The following is a 24,036-nucleotide window of genomic DNA, read 5'->3' on the forward strand; positions in this document are numbered from 1 at the left end:
AAGGACTCTGCTTCAGTATTTAAGGACTCTGCTGCATTATTTAAGGACTTTGTTGCATTATTTAAGGACTCTGCTGCATTATTTAAGCACTTTGCTGCGGTATTTAAGGACTCTGTTGCATTATTTAAGGACTTTGTTGCATTATTTAAGGACTCTGCTGCATTAGTTAAGGACTTTGCTGCATTATTTAAGGACTCTGCTGCATTATTTACCGACGTTGTTGCATTATTTAAGAACTGTGCTGCTTTATTTAAGGACTTTGCATTATTTAAGGACTATGCTGCATTATTTAATGACTTTGCTGAAGCATTTGAGGACTCTGCTGCATTATTAGAGGACTCTGCTGCATTATTTAATGACTTTGTTGGATTTTTTAAGGACTCTGCTGCATTATTTAAGGAATTTGCTGCTATATTAAAGGACTCTGCTTCAGTATTTAAGGACTCTGCTGCAGTATTTAAGGACTCTGCTGCATTATTTAAGGACTCTGCTGCATTATTTAAGGACTTTGCTGCATTATTTAAGGACTCTGCTGCATTATTTAAGGACTTTGTTGCATTATTTAAGGACTCTAATGCATTATTTAAGGACTTTGCTGCAATATTTAAGGACTCTGCTTCAGTATTTAAGGACTCTGCTGCATTATTTAAGGACGTTGTTGCATTATTTAAGGACTCTGCTGCATTATTTAAGGACTCTGCTGCATTATTTAAGGACTTTGCTGCAATATTTAAGGACTCTGCTTCAGTATTTAAGGACTCTGCTGCGGTATTTAAGGACCCTGCTGCATTATTTTAGGACTCTGCTGCATTATTTAAGGACTTTGCTGCATTATTTAAGGAATCTGCTGCATTATTTAAGGACTTTGTTGCATTATCTAAGGACTCTGCTGCATTATTGAAGGACTTTGCTGCATTATTTAAGGACTCTGCTGCATTATTTAAGGACTTTGCTGCAATGTTTAAGGACTCTGCTTCAGTATTTAAGGACTCTGCTTAAGCATTTGAGGACTCTGCTGCATTATTTAAGGACTTTGCTGCATTATTTAAGGAATTTGTTGCATTATTTAAGGACTCTGCTGCATTATTTAAGGACTTTGCTGCAATATTTAAGGACTCTGCTTCAGTATTTAAGGACTCTGCTGCATTATTTAAGGACGTTGTTGCATTATTTAAGGACTCTGCTGCATTATTTAAGGACTTTACTGCATTATTTAAGGACTCTGCTGCATTATTTAAGGACTTTGTTGCATTATTTAAGGACTCTGCTGCATTAGTTAAGGACTTTGCTGCATTATTTAAGGACTCTGCTGCATTATTTAACGACGTTGTTGCATTATTTAAGAACTGTGCTGCATTATTTAAGGACTTTGCTCCATTATTTAAGGACTATGCTGCATTATTTAATGACTTTGCTGAAGCATTTGAGGACTCTGCTGCATTATTAGAGGACTCTGCTGCATTATTTAAGGACTTTACTGCATTATTTAAGGACTCTGCTGCATTATTTAAGGACTTTGTTGCATTATTTAAGGACTCTGCTGCATTAGTTAAGGACTTTGCTGCATTATTTAAGGACTCTGCTGCATTATTTAAGGAATTTGTTGCATTATTTAAGGACTCTAATGCATTATTTAAGGACTTTGCTGCAATATTTAAGGACTCTGCTTCAGTATTTAAGGACTCTGCTGCATTATTTAAGGACGTTGTTGCATTATTTAATGACTCTGCTGCATTATTTAAGGACTTTGTTGCATTATTTAAGGACTCTAATGCATTATTTAAGGACTTTGCTGCAATATTTAAGGACTCTGCTTCAGTATTTAAGGACTCTGCTGCATTATTTAAGGACGTTGTTGCATTATTTAAGGACTCTGCTGCATTATTTAAGGACTCTGCTGCATTATTTAAGGACGTTGTTGCATTATTTAAGGACTCTGCTGCATTATTTAAGGACTTTGCTGCAATATTTAAGGACTCTGCTTCAGTATTTAAGGACTCTGCTGCGGTATTTAAGGACCCTGCTGCATTATTTAAGGACTTTGCTGCATTATTTAAGGAATCTGCTGCATTATTTAAGGACTTTGTTGCATTATCTAAGGACTCTGTTGCATTATTGAAGGACTTTGCTGCAATATTTAAGGACTCTGCTTCTATATTTAAGGACTCTGCTGCATTATTTAAGGACTTTGTTGCATTATTTAAGGACTCTGCTGCATTATTTAAGGACTTTACTGCATTATTTAAGGACTCTGCTGCATTATTTAAGGACTTTGTTGCATTATTTAAGGACTCTGCTGCATTAGTTAAGGACTTTGCTGCATTATTTAAGGACTCTGCTGCATTATTTAACGACGTTGTTGCATTATTTAAGAACTGTGCTGCATTATTTAAGGACTTTGCTCCATTATTTAAGGACTATGCTGCATTATTTAATGACTTTGCTGAAGCATTTGAGGACTCTGCTGCATTATTAGAGGACTCTGCTGCATTATTTAAGGACTTGCTGCATTATTTAATGACTTTGTTGGATTTTTTAAGGACTCTGCTGCATTATTTAAGGAATTTGCTGCTATATTAAAGGACTCTGCTTCAGTATTTATGGACTCTGCTGCGGTATTTAAGGACTCTGCTGCATTATTTAAGGACTCTGCTGCATTATTTAAGGACTTTGCTGCATTATTTAAGGAATCTGCTGCATTATTTAAGGACTTTGTTGCATTATCTAAGGACTCTGTTGCATTATTGAAGGACTTTGCTGCAATATTTAAGGACTCTGCTTCTATATTTAAGGACTCTGCTGCATTATTTAAGGACTTTGTTGCATTATTTAAGGACTCTGCTGCATTATTTAAGGACTTTGCTGCATTATTTATGGACTCTGCTGCATTATTTAAGGACTTTGCTGCAATATTTAAGGACTCTGCTTCAGTATTTAAGGACTCTGCTGCATTATTTAAGGACTTTGTTGCATTATTTAAGGACTCTGCTGCATTATTTAAGGACTTTGCTGCATTATTTAAGGACTCTGCTGCATTATTTAAGGACTCTGCTGAAGCATTTGAGGACTCTGCTGCATTATTTAATCACTTTGCTGCGGTATTTAAGGACTCTGTTGCATTATTTAAGGACTTTGTTGCATTATTTAAGGACTCTGCTGCATTAGTTAAGGACTTTGCTGCATTATTTAAGGACTCTGCTGCATTATTTAACGACGTTGTTGCATTATTTAAGAACTGTGCTGCATTATTTAAGGACTTTGCTGCATTATTTAAGGACTATGCTGCATTATTTAATGACTTTGCTGAAGCATTTGAGGACTCTGCTGCATTATTAGAGGACTCTGCTGCATTATTTAATGACTTTGTTGGATTTTTTTAAGGACTCTGCTGCATTATTTAAAGAATTTGCTGCTATATTAAAGGACTCTGCTTCAGTATTTAAGGACTCTGCTGCGGTATTTAAGGACTCTGCTGCATTATTTAAGGACTCTGCTGCATTATTTAAGGACTTTTCTGCATTATTTAAGGACTCTGCTGCATTATTTAAGGACTTTGTTGCATTATTTAAGGACTCTAATGCATTATTTAAGGACTTTGCTGCAATATTTAAGGACTCTGCTGCATTAGTTAAGGACTTTGCTGCATTATTTAAGGACTCTGCTGCATTATTTAACGACTTTACTGCATTATTTAAGGATTCTGCTGCATTATTTAAGGACTTTGTTGCATTATTTAAGGACTCTGCTGCATTAGTTAAGGACTATGCTGCATTATTTAATGACTTTGCTGAAGCATTTGAGGACTCTGCTGCATTATTAGAGGACTCTGCTGCATTATTTAAGGACTTGCTGCATTATTTAATGACTTTGTTGGATTTTTTAAGGACTCTGCTGCGTTATTTAAGGAATTTGCTGCTATATTAAAGGACTCTGCTTCAGTATTTAAGGACTCTGCTGCGGTATTTAAGGACTCTGCTGCATTATTTAAGGACTCTGCTGCATTATTTAAGGACTTTGCTGCATTATTTAAGGAATCTGCTGCATTATTTAAGGACTTTGTTGCATTATCTAAGGACTCTGCTGCATTATTGAAGGACTTTGCTGCAATATTTAAGGACTCTGCTTCAGTATTTAAGGACTCTGCTGCATTATTTAAGGACTTTGTTGCATTATTTAAGGACTCTGCTGCATTATTTAAGGACTTTGTTGCATTATTTAAGGACTCTGCTGCATTATTTAAGGACTTTGCTGCAATATTTAAGGACTCTGCTTCAGTATTTAAGGACTCTGCTGCATTATTTAAGGACTTTGTTGCATTATTTAAGGACTCTGCTGCATTATTTAAGGACTTTGTTGCATTATTTAAGGACTCTGCTGCATTATTAGAGGACTTTGCTGCAATATTTAAGGACTCTGCTTCAGTATTTAAGGACTCTGCTGCATTATTTAAGGACTTTGTTGCATTATTTAAGGACTCTGCTGCATTATTTAAGCACTTTGCTGCGGTATTTAAGGACTCTGTTGCATTATTTAAGGACTTTGTTGCATTATTTAAGGACTCTGCTGCATTAGTTAAGGACTTTGCTGCATTATTTAAGGACTCTGCTGCATTATTTACCGACGTTGTTGCAATATTTAAGAACTGTGCTGCTTTATTTAAGGACTTTGCATTATTTAAGGACTATGCTGCATTATTTAATGACTTTGCTGAAGCATTTGAGGACTCTGCTGCATTATTAGAGGACTCTGCTGCATTATTTAATGACTTTGTTGGATTTTTTAAGGACTCTGCTGCATTATTTAAGGAATTTGCTGCTATATTAAAGGACTCTGCTTCAGTATTTAAGGACTCTGCTGCAGTATTTAAGGACTCTGCTGCATTATTTAAGGACTCTGCTGCATTATTTAAGGACTTTGCTGCATTATTTAAGGACTCTGCTGCATTATTTAAGGACTTTGTTGCATTATTTAAGGACTCTAATGCATTATTTAAGGACTTTGCTGCAATATTTAAGGACTCTGCTTCAGTATTTAAGGACTCTGCTGCATTATTTAAGGACGTTGTTGCATTATTTAAGGACTCTGCTGCATTATTTAAGGACTCTGCTGCATTATTTAAGGACTTTGCTGCAATATTTAAGGACTCTGCTTCAGTATTTAAGGACTCTGCTGCGGTATTTAAGGACCCTGCTGCATTATTTTAGGACTCTGCTGCATTATTTAAGGACTTTGCTGCATTATTTAAGGAATCTGCTGCATTATTTAAGGACTTTGTTGCATTATCTAAGGACTCTGCTGCATTATTGAAGGACTTTGCTGCATTATTTAAGGACTCTGCTGCATTATTTAAGGACTTTGCTGCAATGTTTAAGGACTCTGCTTCAGTATTTAAGGACTCTGCTTAAGCATTTGAGGACTCTGCTGCATTATTTAAGGACTTTGCTGAAGCATTTGAGGACTCTGCTGCATTATTAGAGGACTCTGCTGCATTATTTAATGACTTTGTTGGATTTTTTAAGGACTCTGCTGCATTATTTAAGGAATTTGCTGCTATATTAAAGGACTCTGCTTCAGTATTTAAGGACTCTGCTGCGGTATTTAAGGACTCTGCTGCATTATTTAAGGACTCTGCTGCATTATTTAAGGACTTTGCTGCATTATTTAAGGAATTTGTTGCATTATTTAAGGACTCTGCTGCATTATTTAAGGACTTTGCTGCAATATTTAAGGACTCTGCTTCAGTATTTAAGGACTCTGCTGCATTATTTAAGGACGTTGTTGCATTATTTAAGGACTCTGCTGCATTATTTAAGGACTTTACTGCATTATTTAAGGACTCTGCTGCATTATTTAAGGACTTTGTTGCATTATTTAAGGACTCTGCTGCATTAGTTAAGGACTTTGCTGCATTATTTAAGGACTCTGCTGCATTATTTAACGACGTTGTTGCATTATTTAAGAACTGTGCTGCATTATTTAAGGACTTTGCTCCATTATTTAAGGACTATGCTGCATTATTTAATGACTTTGCTGAAGCATTTGAGGACTCTGCTGCATTATTAGAGGACTCTGCTGCATTATTTAAGGACTTGCTGCATTATTTAATGACTTTGTTGGATTTTTTAAGGACTCTGCTGCATTATTTAAGGAATTTGCTGCTATATTAAAGGACTCTGCTTCAGTATTTATGGACTCTGCTGCGGTATTTAAGGACTCTGCTGCATTATTTAAGGACTCTGCTGCATTATTTAAGGACTTTGCTGCATTATTTAAGGAATCTGCTGCATTATTTAAGGACTTTGTTGCATTATCTAAGGACTCTGTTGCATTATTGAAGGACTTTGCTGCAATATTTAAGGACTCTGCTTCTATATTTAAGGACTCTGCTGCATTATTTAAGGACTTTGATGCATTATTTAAGGACTCTGCTGCATTATTTAAGGACTTTGCTGCATTATTTATGGACTCTGCTGCATTATTTAAGGACTTTGCTGCAATATTTAAGGACTCTGCTTCAGTATTTAAGGACTCTGCTGCATTATTTAAGGACTTTGTTGCATTATTTAAGGACTCTGCTGCATTATTTAAGGACTTTGCTGCATTATTTAAGGACTCTGCTGCATTATTTAAGGACTCTGCTGAAGCATTTGAGGACTCTGCTGCATTATTTAATCACTTTGCTGCGGTATTTAAGGACTCTGTTGCATTATTTAAGGACTTTGTTGCATTATTTAAGGACTCTGCTGCATTAGTTAAGGACTTTGCTGCATTATTTAAGGACTCTGCTGCATTATTTAACGACGTTGTTGCATTATTTAAGAACTGTGCTGCATTATTTAAGGACTTTGCTGCATTATTTAAGGACTATGCTGCATTATTTAATGACTTTGCTGAAGCATTTGAGGACTCTGCTGCATTATTAGAGGACTCTGCTGCATTATTTAATGACTTTGTTGGATTTTTTTAAGGACTCTGCTGCATTATTTAAAGAATTTGCTGCTATATTAAAGGACTCTGCTTCAGTATTTAAGGACTCTGCTGCGGTATTTAAGGACTCTGCTGCATTATTTAAGGACTCTGCTGCATTATTTAAGGACTTTTCTGCATTATTTAAGGACTCTGCTGCATTATTTAAGGACTTTGTTGCATTATTTAAGGACTCTAATGCATTATTTAAGGACTTTGCTGCAATATTTAAGGACTCTGCTGCATTAGTTAAGGACTTTGCTGCATTATTTAAGGTCTCTGCTGCATTATTTAACGACTTTACTGCATTATTTAAGGATTCTGCTGCATTATTTAAGGACTTTGTTGCATTATTTAAGGACTCTGCTGCATTAGTTAAGGACTATGCTGCATTATTTAATGACTTTGCTGAAGCATTTGAGGACTCTGCTGCATTATTAGAGGACTCTGCTGCATTATTTAAGGACTTGCTGCATTATTTAATGACTTTGTTGGATTTTTTAAGGACTCTGCTGCGTTATTTAAGGAATTTGCTGCTATATTAAAGGACTCTGCTTCAGTATTTAAGGACTCTGCTGCGGTATTTAAGGACTCTGCTGCATTATTTAAGGACTCTGCTGCATTATTTAAGGACTTTGCTGCATTATTTAAGGAATCTGCTGCATTATTTAAGGACTTTGTTGCATTATCTAAGGACTCTGCTGCATTATTGAAGGACTTTGCTGCAATATTTAAGGACTCTGCTTCAGTATTTAAGGACTCTGCTGCATTATTTAAGGACTTTGTTGCATTATTTAAGGACTCTGCTGCATTATTTAAGGACTTTGTTGCATTATTTAAGGACTCTGCTGCATTATTTAAGGACTTTGCTGCAATATTTAAGGACTCTGCTTCAGTATTTAAGGACTCTGCTGCATTATTTAAGGACTTTGTTGCATTATTTAAGGACTCTGCTGCATTATTTAAGGACTTTGTTGCATTATTTAAGGACTCTGCTGCATTATTAGAGGACTTTGCTGCAATATTTAAGGACTCTGCTTCAGTATTTAAGGACTCTGCTGCATTATTTAAGGAATTTGTTGCATTATTTAAGGACTCTGCTGCATTATTTAAGCACTTTGCTGCGGTATTTAAGGACTCTGTTGCATTATTTAAGGACTTTGTTGCATTATTTAAGGACTCTGCTGCATTAGTTAAGGACTTTGCTGCATTATTTAAGGACTCTGCTGCATTATTTACCGACGTTGTTGCAATATTTAAGAACTGTGCTGCTTTATTTAAGGACTTTGCATTATTTAAGGACTATGCTGCATTATTTAATGACTTTGCTGAAGCATTTGAGGACTCTGCTGCATTATTAGAGGACTCTGCTGCATTATTTAATGACTTTGTTGGATTTTTTAAGGACTCTGCTGCATTATTTAAGGAATTTGCTGCTATATTAAAGGACTCTGCTTCAGTATTTAAGGACTCTGCTGCAGTATTTAAGGACTCTGCTGCATTATTTAAGGACTCTGCTGCATTATTTAAGGACTTTGCTGCATTATTTAAGGACTCTGCTGCATTATTTAAGGACTTTGTTGCATTATTTAAGGACTCTAATGCATTATTTAAGGACTTTGCTGCAATATTTAAGGACTCTGCTTCAGTATTTAAGGACTCTGCTGCATTATTTAAGGACGTTGTTGCATTATTTAAGGACTCTGCTGCATTATTTAAGGACTCTGCTGCATTATTTAAGGACTTTGCTGCAATATTTAAGGACTCTGCTTCAGTATTTAAGGACTCTGCTGCGGTATTTAAGGACCCTGCTGCATTATTTTAGGACTCTGCTGCATTATTTAAGGACTTTGCTGCATTATTTAAGGAATCTGCTGCATTATTTAAGGACTTTGTTGCATTATCTAAGGACTCTGCTGCATTATTGAAGGACTTTGCTGCATTATTTAAGGACTCTGCTGCATTATTTAAGGACTTTGCTGCAATGTTTAAGGACTCTGCTTCAGTATTTAAGGACTCTGCTTAAGCATTTGAGGACTCTGCTGCATTATTTAATGACTTTGCTGAAGCATTTGAGGACTCTGCTGCATTATTAGAGGACTCTGCTGCATTATTTAATGACTTTGTTGGATTTTTTAAGGACTCTGCTGCATTATTTAAGGAATTTGCTGCTATATTAAAGGACTCTGCTTCAGTATTTAAGGACTCTGCTGCGGTATTTAAGGACTCTGCTGCATTATTTAAGGACTCTGCTGCATTATTTAAGGACTTTGCTGCATTATTTAAGGAATTTGTTGCATTATTTAAGGACTCTGCTGCATTATTTAAGGACTTTGCTGCAATATTTAAGGACTCTGCTTCAGTATTTAAGGACTCTGCTGCATTATTTAAGGACGTTGTTGCATTATTTAAGGACTCTGCTGCATTATTTAAGGACTTTACTGCATTATTTAAGGACTCTGCTGCATTATTTAAGGACTTTGTTGCATTATTTAAGGACTCTGCTGCATTAGTTAAGGACTTTGCTGCATTATTTAAGGACTCTGCTGCATTATTTAACGACGTTGTTGCATTATTTAAGAACTGTGCTGCATTATTTAAGGACTTTGCTCCATTATTTAAGGACTATGCTGCATTATTTAATGACTTTGCTGAAGCATTTGAGGACTCTGCTGCATTATTAGAGGACTCTGCTGCATTATTTAAGGACTTGCTGCATTATTTAATGACTTTGTTGGATTTTTTAAGGACTCTGCTGCATTATTTAAGGAATTTGCTGCTATATTAAAGGACTCTGCTTCAGTATTTATGGACTCTGCTGCGGTATTTAAGGACTCTGCTGCATTATTTAAGGACTCTGCTGCATTATTTAAGGACTTTGCTGCATTATTTAAGGAATCTGCTGCATTATTTAAGGACTTTGTTGCATTATCTAAGGACTCTGTTGCATTATTGAAGGACTTTGCTGCAATATTTAAGGACTCTGCTTCTATATTTAAGGACTCTGCTGCATTATTTAAGGACTTTGATGCATTATTTAAGGACTCTGCTGCATTATTTAAGGACTTTGCTGCATTATTTATGGACTCTGCTGCATTATTTAAGGACTTTGCTGCAATATTTAAGGACTCTGCTTCAGTATTTAAGGACTCTGCTGCATTATTTAAGGACTTTGTTGCATTATTTAAGGACTCTGCTGCATTATTTAAGGACTTTGCTGCATTATTTAAGGACTCTGCTGCATTATTTAAGGACTCTGCTGAAGCATTTGAGGACTCTGCTGCATTATTTAATCACTTTGCTGCGGTATTTAAGGACTCTGTTGCATTATTTAAGGACTTTGTTGCATTATTTAAGGACTCTGCTGCATTAGTTAAGGACTTTGCTGCATTATTTAAGGACTCTGCTGCATTATTTAACGACGTTGTTGCATTATTTAAGAACTGTGCTGCATTATTTAAGGACTTTGCTGCATTATTTAAGGACTATGCTGCATTATTTAATGACTTTGCTGAAGCATTTGAGGACTCTGCTGCATTATTAGAGGACTCTGCTGCATTATTTAATGACTTTGTTGGATTTTTTTAAGGACTCTGCTGCATTATTTAAAGAATTTGCTGCTATATTAAAGGACTCTGCTTCAGTATTTAAGGACTCTGCTGCGGTATTTAAGGACTCTGCTGCATTATTTAAGGACTCTGCTGCATTATTTAAGGACTTTTCTGCATTATTTAAGGACTCTGCTGCATTATTTAAGGACTTTGTTGCATTATTTAAGGACTCTAATGCATTATTTAAGGACTTTGCTGCAATATTTAAGGACTCTGCTGCATTAGTTAAGGACTTTGCTGCATTATTTAAGGACTCTGCTGCATTATTTAACGACTTTACTGCATTATTTAAGGATTCTGCTGCATTATTTAAGGACTTTGTTGCATTATTTAAGGACTCTGCTGCATTAGTTAAGGACTATGCTGCATTATTTAATGACTTTGCTGAAGCATTTGAGGACTCTGCTGCATTATTAGAGGACTCTGCTGCATTATTTAAGGACTTGCTGCATTATTTAATGACTTTGTTGGATTTTTTAAGGACTCTGCTGCGTTATTTAAGGAATTTGCTGCTATATTAAAGGACTCTGCTTCAGTATTTAAGGACTCTGCTGCGGTATTTAAGGACTCTGCTGCATTATTTAAGGACTCTGCTGCATTATTTAAGGACTTTGCTGCATTATTTAAGGAATCTGCTGCATTATTTAAGGACTTTGTTGCATTATCTAAGGACTCTGCTGCATTATTGAAGGACTTTGCTGCAATATTTAAGGACTCTGCTTCAGTATTTAAGGACTCTGCTGCATTATTTAAGGACTTTGTTGCATTATTTAAGGACTCTGCTGCATTATTTAAGGACTTTGTTGCATTATTTAAGGACTCTGCTGCATTATTTAAGGACTTTGCTGCAATATTTAAGGACTCTGCTTCAGTATTTAAGGACTCTGCTGCATTATTTAAGGACTTTGTTGCATTATTTAAGGACTCTGCTGCATTATTTAAGGACTTTGTTGCATTATTTAAGGACTCTGCTGCATTATTAGAGGACTTTGCTGCAATATTTAAGGACTCTGCTTCAGTATTTAAGGACTCTGCTGCATTATTTAAGGACTTTGTTGCATTATTTAAGGACTCTGCTGCATTATTTAAGCACTTTGCTGCGGTATTTAAGGACTCTGTTGCATTATTTAAGGACTTTGTTGCATTATTTAAGGACTCTGCTGCATTAGTTAAGGACTTTGCTGCATTATTTAAGGACTCTGCTGCATTATTTACCGACGTTGTTGCATTATTTAAGAACTGTGCTGCTTTATTTAAGGACTTTGCATTATTTAAGGACTATGCTGCATTATTTAATGACTTTGCTGAAGCATTTGAGGACTCTGCTGCATTATTAGAGGACTCTGCTGCATTATTTAATGACTTTGTTGGATTTTTTAAGGACTCTGCTGCATTATTTAAGGAATTTGCTGCTATATTAAAGGACTCTGCTTCAGTATTTAAGGACTCTGCTGCAGTATTTAAGGACTCTGCTGCATTATTTAAGGACTCTGCTGCATTATTTAAGGACTTTGCTGCATTATTTAAGGACTCTGCTGCATTATTTAAGGACTTTGTTGCATTATTTAAGGACTCTAATGCATTATTTAAGGACTTTGCTGCAATATTTAAGGACTCTGCTTCAGTATTTAAGGACTCTGCTGCATTATTTAAGGACGTTGTTGCATTATTTAAGGACTCTGCTGCATTATTTAAGGACTCTGCTGCATTATTTAAGGACTTTGCTGCAATATTTAAGGACTCTGCTTCAGTATTTAAGGACTCTGCTGCGGTATTTAAGGACCCTGCTGCATTATTTTAGGACTCTGCTGCATTATTTAAGGACTTTGCTGCATTATTTAAGGAATCTGCTGCATTATTTAAGGACTTTGTTGCATTATCTAAGGACTCTGCTGCATTATTGAAGGACTTTGCTGCATTATTTAAGGACTCTGCTGCATTATTTAAGGACTTTGCTGCAATGTTTAAGGACTCTGCTTCAGTATTTAAGGACTCTGCTTAAGCATTTGAGGACTCTGCTGCATTATTTAATGACTTTGCTGAAGCATTTGAGGACTCTGCTGCATTATTAGAGGACTCTGCTGCATTATTTAATGACTTTGTTGGATTTTTTAAGGACTCTGCTGCATTATTTAAGGAATTTGCTGCTATATTAAAGGACTCTGCTTCAGTATTTAAGGACTCTGCTGCGGTATTTAAGGACTCTGCTGCATTATTTAAGGACTCTGCTGCATTATTTAAGGACTTTGCTGCATTATTTAAGGAATTTGTTGCATTATTTAAGGACTCTGCTGCATTATTTAAGGACTTTGCTGCAATATTTAAGGACTCTGCTTCAGTATTTAAGGACTCTGCTGCATTATTTAAGGACGTTGTTGCATTATTTAAGGACTCTGCTGCATTATTTAAGGACTTTACTGCATTATTTAAGGACTCTGCTGCATTATTTAAGGACTTTGTTGCATTATTTAAGGACTCTGCTGCATTAGTTAAGGACTTTGCTGCATTATTTAAGGACTCTGCTGCATTATTTAACGACGTTGTTGCATTATTTAAGAACTGTGCTGCATTATTTAAGGACTTTGCTCCATTATTTAAGGACTATGCTGCATTATTTAATGACTTTGCTGAAGCATTTGAGGACTCTGCTGCATTATTAGAGGACTCTGCTGCATTATTTAAGGACTTGCTGCAATATTTAATGACTTTGTTGGATTTTTTAAGGACTCTGCTGCATTATTTAAGGAATTTGCTGCTATATTAAAGGACTCTGCTTCAGTATTTAAGGACTCTGCTGCAGTATTTAAGGACTCTGCTGCATTATTTAAGGACTCTGCTGCATTATTTAAGGACTTTGCTGCATTATTTAAGGACTCTGCTGCATTATTTAAGGACTTTGTTGCATTATTTAAGGACTCTAATGCATTATTTAAGGACTTTGCTGCAATATTTAAGACTCTGCTTCAGTATTTAAGGACTCTGCTGCATTATTTAAGGACGTTGTTGCATTATTTAATGACTCTGCTGCATTATTTAAGGACTTTGTTGCATTATTTAAGGACTCTAATGCATTATTTAAGGACTTTGCTGCAATATTTAAGGACTCTGCTTCAGTATTTAAGGACTCTGCTGCATTATTTAAGGACGTTGTTGCATTATTTAAGGACTCTGCTGCATTATTTAAGGACTCTGCTGCATTATTTAAGGACGTTGTTGCATTATTTAAGGACTCTGCTGCATTATTTAAGGACTTTGCTGCAATATTTAAGGACTCTGCTTCAGTATTTAAGGACTCTGCTGCGGTATTTAAGGACCCTGCTGCATTATTTAAGGACTTTGCTGCATTATTTAAGGAATCTGCTGCATTATTTAAGGACTTTGTTGCATTATCTAAGGACTCTGTTGCATTATTGAAGGACTTTGCTGCAATATTTAAGGACTCTGCTTCTATATTTAAGGACTCTGCTGCATTATTTAAGGACTTTGTTGCATTATTTAAGGACTCTGCTGCATTATTTAAGGACTTTACTGCATTATTTAAGGACTCTGCTGCATTATTTAAGGACTTTGTTGCATTATTTAAGGACTCTGCTGCATTAGTTAAGGACTTTGCTGCATTATTTAAGGACTCTGCTGCATTATTTAACGACGTTGTTGCATTATTTAAGAACTGTGCTGCATTATTTAAGGACTTTGCTCCATTATTTAAGGACTATGCTGCATTATTTAATGACTTTGCTGAAGCATTTGAGGACTCTGCTGCATTATTAGAGGACTCTGCTGCATTATTTAAGGACTTGCTGCATTATTTAATGACTTTGTTGGATTTTTTAAGGACTCTGCTGCATTATTTAAGGAATTTGCTGCTATATTAAAGGACTCTGCTTCAGTATTTATGGACTCTGCTGCGGTATTTAAGGACTCTGCTGCATTATTTAAGGACTCTGCTGCATTATTTAAGGACTTTGCTGCATTATTTAAGGAATCTGCTGCATTATTTAAGGACTTTGTTGCATTATCTAAGGACTCTGTTGCATTATTGAAGGACTTTGCTGCAATATTTAAGGACTCTGCTTCTATATTTAAGGACTCTGCTGCATTATTTAAGGACTTTGTTGCATTATTTAAGGACTCTGCTGCATTATTTAAGGACTTTGCTGCATTATTTATGGACTCTGCTGCATTATTTAAGGACTTTGCTGCAATATTTAAGGACTCTGCTTCAGTATTTAAGGACTCTGCTGCATTATTTAAGGACTTTGTTGCATTATTTAAGGACTCTGCTGCATTATTTAAGGACTTTGCTGCATTATTTAAGGACTCTGCTGCATTATTTAAGGACTCTGCTGAAGCATTTGAGGACTCTGCTGCATTATTTAATCACTTTGCTGCGGTATTTAAGGACTCTGTTGCATTATTTAAGGACTTTGTTGCATTATTTAAGGACTCTGCTGCATTAGTTAAGGACTTTGCTGCATTATTTAAGGACTCTGCTGCATTATTTAACGACGTTGTTGCATTATTTAAGAACTGTGCTGCATTATTTAAGGACTTTGCTGCATTATTTAAGGACTATGCTGCATTATTTAATGACTTTGCTGAAGCATTTGAGGACTCTGCTGCATTATTAGAGGACTCTGCTGCATTATTTAATGACTTTGTTGGATTTTTTTAAGGACTCTGCTGCATTATTTAAAGAATTTGCTGCTATATTAAAGGACTCTGCTTCAGTATTTAAGGACTCTGCTGCGGTATTTAAGGACTCTGCTGCATTATTTAAGGACTCTGCTGCATTATTTAAGGACTTTTCTGCATTATTTAAGGACTCTGCTGCATTATTTAAGGACTTTGTTGCATTATTTAAGGACTCTAATGCATTATTTAAGGACTTTGCTGCAATATTTAAGGACTCTGCTGCATTAGTTAAGGACTTTGCTGCATTATTTAAGGACTCTGCTGCATTATTTAACGACTTTACTGCATTATTTAAGGATTCTGCTGCATTATTTAAGGACTTTGTTGCATTATTTAAGGACTCTGCTGCATTAGTTAAGGACTATGCTGCATTATTTAATGACTTTGCTGAAGCATTTGAGGACTCTGCTGCATTATTAGAGGACTCTGCTGCATTATTTAAGGACTTGCTGCATTATTTAATGACTTTGTTGGATTTTTTAAGGACTCTGCTGCGTTATTTAAGGAATTTGCTGCTATATTAAAGGACTCTGCTTCAGTATTTAAGGACTCTGCTGCGGTATTTAAGGACTCTGCTGCATTATTTAAGGACTCTGCTGCATTATTTAAGGACTTTGCTGCATTATTTAAGGAATCTGCTGCATTATTTAAGGACTTTGTTGCATTATCTAAGGACTCTGCTGCATTATTGAAGGATTTGCTGCAATATTTAAGGACTCTGCTTCAGTATTTAAGGACTCTGCTGCATTATTTAAGGACTTTGTTGCATTATTTAAGGACTCTGCTGCATTATTTAAGGACTTTGCTGCAATATTTAAGGACTCTGCTTCAGTATTTAAGGACTCTGCTGCATTATTTAAGGACTTTGTTGCATTATTTAAGGACTCTGCTGCATTATTTAAGGACTTTGTTGCATTATTTAAGGACTCTGCTGCATTATTAGAGGACTTTGCTGCAATATTTAAGGACTCTGCTTCAGTATTTAAGGACTCTGCTGCATTATTTAAGGACTTTGTTGCATTATTTAAGGACTCTGCTGCATTATTTAAGCACTTTGCTGCGGTATTTAAGGACTCTGTTGCATTATTTAAGGACTTTGTTGCATTATTTAAGGACTCTGCTGCATTAGTTAAGGACTTTGCTGCATTATTTAAGGACTCTGCTGCATTATTTACCGACGTTGTTGCATTATTTAAGAACTGTGCTGCTTTATTTAAGGACTTTGCATTATTTAAGGACTATGCTGCATTATTTAATGACTTTGCTGAAGCATTTGAGGACTCTGCTGCATTATTAGAGGACTCTGCTGCATTATTTAATGACTTTGTTGGATTTTTTAAGGACTCTGCTGCATTATTTAAGGAATTTGCTGCTATATTAAATGACTCTGCTTCAGTATTTAAGGACTCTGCTGCAGTATTTAAGGACTCTGCTGCATTATTTAAGGACTCTGCTGCATTATTTAAGGACTTTGCTGCATTATTTAAGGACTCTGCTGCATTATTTAAGGACTTTGTTGCATTATTTAAGGACTCTAATGCATTATTTAAGGACTTTGCTGCAATATTTAAGGACTCTGCTTCAGTATTTAAGGACTCTGCTGCATTATTTAAGGACGTTGTTGCATTATTTAAGGACTCTGCTGCATTATTTAAGGACTTTACTGCATTATTTAAGGACTCTGCTGCATTATTTAAGGACTTTCTTGCATTATTTAAGGACTCTGCTGCATTAGTTAAGGACTTTGCTGCATTATTTAAGGACTCTGCTGCATTATTTAACGACGTTGTTGCATTACTTAAGAACTGTGCTGCATTATTTAAGGACTTTGCTGCATTATTTAAGGACTATGCTGCATTATTTAATGACTTTGCTGAAGCATTTGAGGACTCTGCTGCATTATTAGAGGACTCTGCTGCATTATTTAAGGACTTGCTGCATTATTTAATGACTTTGTTGGATTTTTTTATGGACTCTGCTGCATTATTTAAGGAATTTGCTGCTATATTAAAGGACTCTGCTTCAGTATTTAAGGACTCTGCTGCGGTATTTAAGGACTCTGCTGCATTATTTAAGGACTCTGCTGCATTATTTAAGGACTTTGCTGCATTATTTAAGGAATCTGCTGCATTATTTAAGGACTTTGTTGCATTATCTAAGGACTCTGCTGCATTACTGAAGGACTTTGCTGCAATATTTAAGGACTCTGCTTCAGTATTTAAGGACTCTGCTGCATTATTTAAGGACTTTGTTGCATTATTTAAGGACTCTGCTGCATTAGATAAGGACTTTGCTGCATTATTTAAGGACTCTGCTGCATTATTTAAGGACTTTGCTGCAATATTTAAGGACTCTGCTTCAGTATTTAAGGACTCTGCTGCATTATTTAAGGACTTTGTTGCATTATTTAAGGACTCTGCTGCATTATTTAAGGACTTTGCTGCATTATTTAAGGACTCTGCTGCATTATTTAAGGACTCTGCTGAAGCATTTGAGGACTCTGCTGCATTATTTAAGCACTTTGCTGCGGTATTTAAGGACTCTGTTGCATTATTTAAGGACTCTGCTGCATTATTTAAGGACTTTGTTGCATTATTTAAGGACTCTGCTGCATTATTTAAGGACTTTGCTGCAATATTTAAGGACTCTGCTTCAGTATTTAAGGACTCTGCTGCATTATTTAAGGACTTTGCTGCATTATTTAAGGACTTTGTTGCATTATTTAAGTACTCTGCTGCATTATTTAAGGACTTTGTTGCATTATTTAAGGACTCTGCTGCATTATTTAAGGACTTTGTTGCATTATTTAATGACTCTGCTGCATTATTTAAGGACTTTGCAGCAATATTTAAGGACTCTGCTTCAGTATTTAAGGACTCTGCTGCATTATTTAAGGACTTTGTTGCATTATTTAAGGACTCTGCTGCATTATTTAAGGACTTTGCTGCATTATTTAAGGACAATGCTGCATTATTTAAGGACTCTGCTGAAGCATTTGAGGACTCTGCTGCATTATTTAAGCCCTTTGCTGCGGTATTTAAGGACTCTGTTGCATTATTTAAGGACTTTGTTGCATTATTTAAGGACTCTGCTGCATTAGTTAAGGACTTTGCTGCATTATTTAAGGACTCTGCTGCATTATTTAACGACGTTGTTGCATTATTTAAGAACTGTTCTGCATTATTTAAGGACTTTGCTGCATTATTTAAGGAATATGCTGCATTATTTAATGAATTTGCTGAAGCATTTGAGGACTCTGCTGCATTATTAGAGGACTCTGCTGCATTATTTAAGGACTTGCTGCATTATTTAATGACTTTGTTGGATTTCTTAAGGACTCTGCTGCATTATTTAAGGAATTTGCTGCTATATTAAAGGACTCTGCTTCAGTATTTAAGGACTCTGCTGCGGTATTTAAGGACCCTGCTGCATTATTTTAGGACTCTGCTGCATTATTTAAGGACTTTGCTGCATTATTTAAGGAATCTGCTGCATTATTTAAGGACTTTGTTGCATTATCTAAGGACTCTGCTGCATTATTGAAGGACTTTGCTGCATTATTTAAGGACTCTGCTGCATTATTTAAGGACTTTGCTGCAATGTTTAAGGACTCTGCTTCAGTATTTAAGGACTCTGCTTAAGCATTTGAGGACTCTGCTGCATTATTTAATGACTTTGCTGAAGCATTTGAGGACTCTGCTGCATTATTAGAGGACTCTGCTACATTATTTAATGACTTTGTTGGATTTTTTAAGGACTCTGCTGCATTATTTAAGGAATTTGCTGCTATATTAAAGGACTCTGCTTCAGTATTTAAGGACTCTGCTGCGGTATTTAAGGACTCTGCTGCATTATTTAAGGACTCTGCTGCATTATTTAAGGACTTTGCTGCATTATTTAAGGAATTTGTTGCATTATTTAAGGACTCTGCTGCATTATTTAAGGACTTTGCTGCAATATTTAAGGACTCTGCTTCAGTATTTAAGGACTCTGCTGCATTATTTAAGGACGTTGTTGCATTATTTAAGGACTCTGCTGCATTATTTAAGGACTTTACTGCATTATTTAAGGACTCTGCTGCATTATTTAAGGACTTTGTTGCATTATTTAAGGACTCTGCTGCATTAGTTAAGGACTTTGCTGCATTATTTAAGGACTCTGCTGCATTATTTAACGACGTTGTTGCATTATTTAAGAACTGTGCTGCATTATTTAAGGACTTTGCTCCATTATTTAAGGACTATGCTGCATTATTTAATGACTTTGCTGAAGCATTTGAGGACTCTGCTGCATTATTAGAGGACTCTGCTGCATTATTTAAGGACTTGCTGCATTATTTAATGACTTTGTTGGATTTTTTAAGGACTCTGCTGAATTATTTAAGGAATTTGCTGCTATATTAAAGGACTCTGCTTCAGTATTTATGGACTCTGCTGCGGTATTTAAGGACTCTGCTGCATTATTTAAGGACTCTGCTGCATTATTTAAGGACTTTGCTGCATTATTTAAGGAATCTGCTGCATTATTTAAGGACTTTGTTGCATTATCTAAGGACTCTGTTGCATTATTGAAGGACTTTGCTGCAATATTTAAGGACTCTGCTTCTATATTTAAGGACTCTGCTGCATTATTTAAGGACTTTGTTGCATTATTTAAGGACTCTGCTGCATTATTTAAGGACTTTGCTGCATTATTTATGGACTCTGCTGCATTATTTAAGGACTTTACTGCAATATTTAAGGACTCTGCTTCAGTATTTAAGGACTCTGCTGCATTATTTAAGGACTTTGTTGCATTATTTAAGGACTCTGCTGCATTATTTAAGGACTTTGCTGCATTATTTAAGGACTCTGCTGCATTATTTAAGGACTCTGCTGAAGCATTTGAGGACTCTGCTGCATTATTTAATCACTTTGCTGCGGTATTTAAGGACTCTGTTGCATTATTTAAGGACTTTGTTGCATTATTTAAGGACTCTGCTGCATTAGTTAAGGACTTTGCTGCATTTTTTAAGGACTCTGCTGCATTATTTAACGACGTTGTTGCATTATTTAAGAACTGTGCTGCATTATTTAAGGACTTTGCTGCATTATTTAAGGACTATGCTGCATTATTTAATGACTTTGCTGAAGCATTTGAGGACTCTGCTGCATTATTAGAGGACTCTGCTGCATTATTTAATGACTTTGTTGGATTTTTTTAAGGACTCTGCTGCATTATTTAAAGAATTTGCTGCTATATTAAAGGACTCTGCTTCAGTATTTAAGGACTCTGCTGCGGTATTTAAGGACTCTGCTGCATTATTTAAGGACTCTGCTGCATTATTTAAGGACTTTTCTGCATTATTTAAGGACTCTGCTGCATTATTTAAGGACTTTGTTGCATTATTTAAGGACTCTAATGCATTATTTAAGGACTTTGCTGCAATATTTAAGGACTCTGCTGCATTAGTTAAGGACTTTGCTGCATTATTTAAGGACTCTGCTGCATTATTTAACGACTTTACTGCATTATTTAAGGATTCTGCTGCATTATTTAAGGACTTTGTTGCATTATTTAAGGACTCTGCTGCATTAGTTAAGGACTATGCTGCATTATTTAATGACTTTGCTGAAGCATTTGAGGACTCTGCTGCATTATTAGAGGACTCTGCTGCATTATTTAAGGACTTGCTGCATTATTTAATGACTTTGTTGGATTTTTTAAGGACTCTGCTGCGTTATTTAAGGAATTTGCTGCTATATTAAAGGACTCTGCTTCAGTATTTAAGGACTCTGCTGCGGTATTTAAGGACTCTGCTGCATTATTTAAGGACTCTGCTGCATTATTTAAGGACTTTGCTGCATTATTTAAGGAATCTGCTGCATTATTTAAGGACTTTGTTGCATTATCTAAGGACTCTGCTGCATTATTGAAGGACTTTGCTGCAATATTTAAGGACTCTGCTTCAGTATTTAAGGACTCTGCTGCATTATTTAAGGACTTTGTTGCATTATTTAAGGACTCTGCTGCATTATTTAAGGACTTTGCTGCAATATTTAAGGACTCTGCTTCAGTATTTAAGGACTCTGCTGCATTATTTAAGGACTTTGTTGCATTATTTAAGGACTCTGCTGCATTATTTAAGGACTTTGTTGCATTATTTAAGGACTCTGCTGCATTATTAGAGGACTTTGCTGCAATATTTAAGGACTCTGCTTCAGTATTTAAGGACTCTGCTGCATTATTTAAGGACTTTGTTGCATTATTTAAGGACTCTGCTGCATTATTTAAGCACTTTGCTGCGGTATTTAAGGACTCTGTTGCATTATTTAAGGACTTTGTTGCATTATTTAAGGACTCTGCTGCATTAGTTAAGGACTTTGCTGCATTATTTAAGGACTCTGCTGCATTATTTACCGACGTTGTTGCATTATTTAAGAACTGTGCTGCTTTATTTAAGGACTTTGCATTATTTAAGGACTATGCTGCATTATTTAATGACTTTGCTGAAGCATTTGAGGACTCTGCTGCATTATTAGAGGACTCTGCTGCATTATTTAATGACTTTGTTGGATTTTTTAAGGACTCTGCTGCATTATTTAAGGAATTTGCTGCTATATTAAAGGACTCTGCTTCAGTATTTAAGGACTCTGCTGCAGTATTTAAGGACTCTGCTGCATTATTTAAGGACTCTGCTGCATTATTTAAGGACTTTGCTGCATTATTTAAGGACTCTGCTGCATTATTTAAGGACTTTGTTGCATTATTTAAGGACTCTAATGCATTATTTAAGGACTTTGCTGCAATATTTAAGGACTCTGCTGCATTAGTTAAGGACTTTGCTGCATTATTTAAGGACTCTGCTGCATTATTTAACGACTTTACTGCATTATTTAAGGATTCTGCTGCATTATTTAAGGACTTTGTTGCATTATTTAAGGACTCTGCTGCATTAGTTAAGGACTATGCTGCATTATTTAATGACTTTGCTGAAGCATTTGAGGACTCTGCTGCATTATTAGAGGACTCTGCTGCATTATTTAAGGACTTGCTGCATTATTTAATGACTTTGTTGGATTTTTTAAGGACTCTGCTGCGTTATTTAAGGAATTTGCTGCTATATTAAAGGACTCTGCTTCAGTATTTAAGGACTCTGCTGCGGTATTTAAGGACTCTGCTGCATTATTTAAGGACTCTGCTGCATTATTTAAGGACTTTGCTGCATTATTTAAGGAATCTGCTGCATTATTTAAGGACTTTGTTGCATTATCTAAGGACTCTGCTGCATTATTGAAGGACTTTGCTGCAATATTTAAGGACTCTGCTTCAGTATTTAAGGACTCTGCTGCATTATTTAAGGACTTTGTTGCATTATTTAAGGACTCTGCTGCATTATTTAAGGACTTTGCTGCAATATTTAAGGACTCTGCTTCAGTATTTAAGGACTCTGCTGCATTATTTAAGGACTTTGTTGCATTATTTAAGGACTCTGCTGCATTATTTAAGGACTTTGTTGCATTATTTAAGGACTCTGCTGCATTATTAGAGGACTTTGCTGCAATATTTAAGGACTCTGCTTCAGTATTTAAGGACTCTGCTGCATTATTTAAGGACTTTGTTGCATTATTTAAGGACTCTGCTGCATTATTTAAGCACTTTGCTGCGGTATTTAAGGACTCTGTTGCATTATTTAAGGACTTTGTTGCATTATTTAAGGACTCTGCTGCATTAGTTAAGGACTTTGCTGCATTATTTAAGGACTCTGCTGCATTATTTACCGACGTTGTTGCATTATTTAAGAACTGTGCTGCTTTATTTAAGGACTTTGCATTATTTAAGGACTATGCTGCATTATTTAATGACTTTGCTGAAGCATTTGAGGACTCTGCTGCATTATTAGAGGACTCTGCTGCATTATTTAATGACTTTGTTGGATTTTTTAAGGACTCTGCTGCATTATTTAAGGAATTTGCTGCTATATTAAAGGACTCTGCTTCAGTATTTAAGGACTCTGCTGCAGTATTTAAGGACTCTGCTGCATTATTTAAGGACTCTGCTGCATTATTTAAGGACTTTGCTGCATTATTTAAGGACTCTGCTGCATTATTTAAGGACTTTGTTGCATTATTTAAGGACTCTAATGCATTATTTAAGGACTTTGCTGCAATATTTAAGGACTCTGCTTCAGTATTTAAGGACTCTGCTGCATTATTTAAGGACGTTGTTGCATTATTTAAGGACTCTGCTGCATTATTTAAGGACTTTACTGCATTATTTAAGGACTCTGCTGCATTATTTAAGGACTTTCTTGCATTATTTAAGGACTCTGCTGCATTAGTTAAGGACTTTGCTGCATTATTTAAGGACTCTGCTGCATTATTTAACGACGTTGTTGCATTACTTAAGAACTGTGCTGCATTATTTAAGGACTTTGCTGCATTATTTAAGGACTATGCTGCATTATTTAATGACTTTGCTGAAGCATTTGAGGACTCTGCTGCATTATTAGAGGACTCTGCTGCATTATTTAAGGACTTGCTGCATTATTTAATGACTTTGTTGGATTTTTTTATGGACTCTGCTGCATTATTTAAGGAATTTGCTGCTATATTAAAGGACTCTGCTTCAGTATTTAAGGACTCTGCTGCGGTATTTAAGGACTCTGCTGCATTATTTAAGGACTCTGCTGCATTATTTAAGGACTTTGCTGCATTATTTAAGGAATCTGCTGCATTATTTAAGGACTTTGTTGCATTATCTAAGGACTCTGCTGCATTATTGA

Source organism: Phyllobates terribilis, unplaced genomic scaffold (genome assembly GCF_046119375.1).
Source record: "Phyllobates terribilis strain yellow unplaced genomic scaffold, ASM4611937v1 Scaffold_80__1_contigs__length_6766528, whole genome shotgun sequence".
Taxonomy (NCBI): domain Eukaryota; kingdom Metazoa; phylum Chordata; class Amphibia; order Anura; family Dendrobatidae; genus Phyllobates; species Phyllobates terribilis.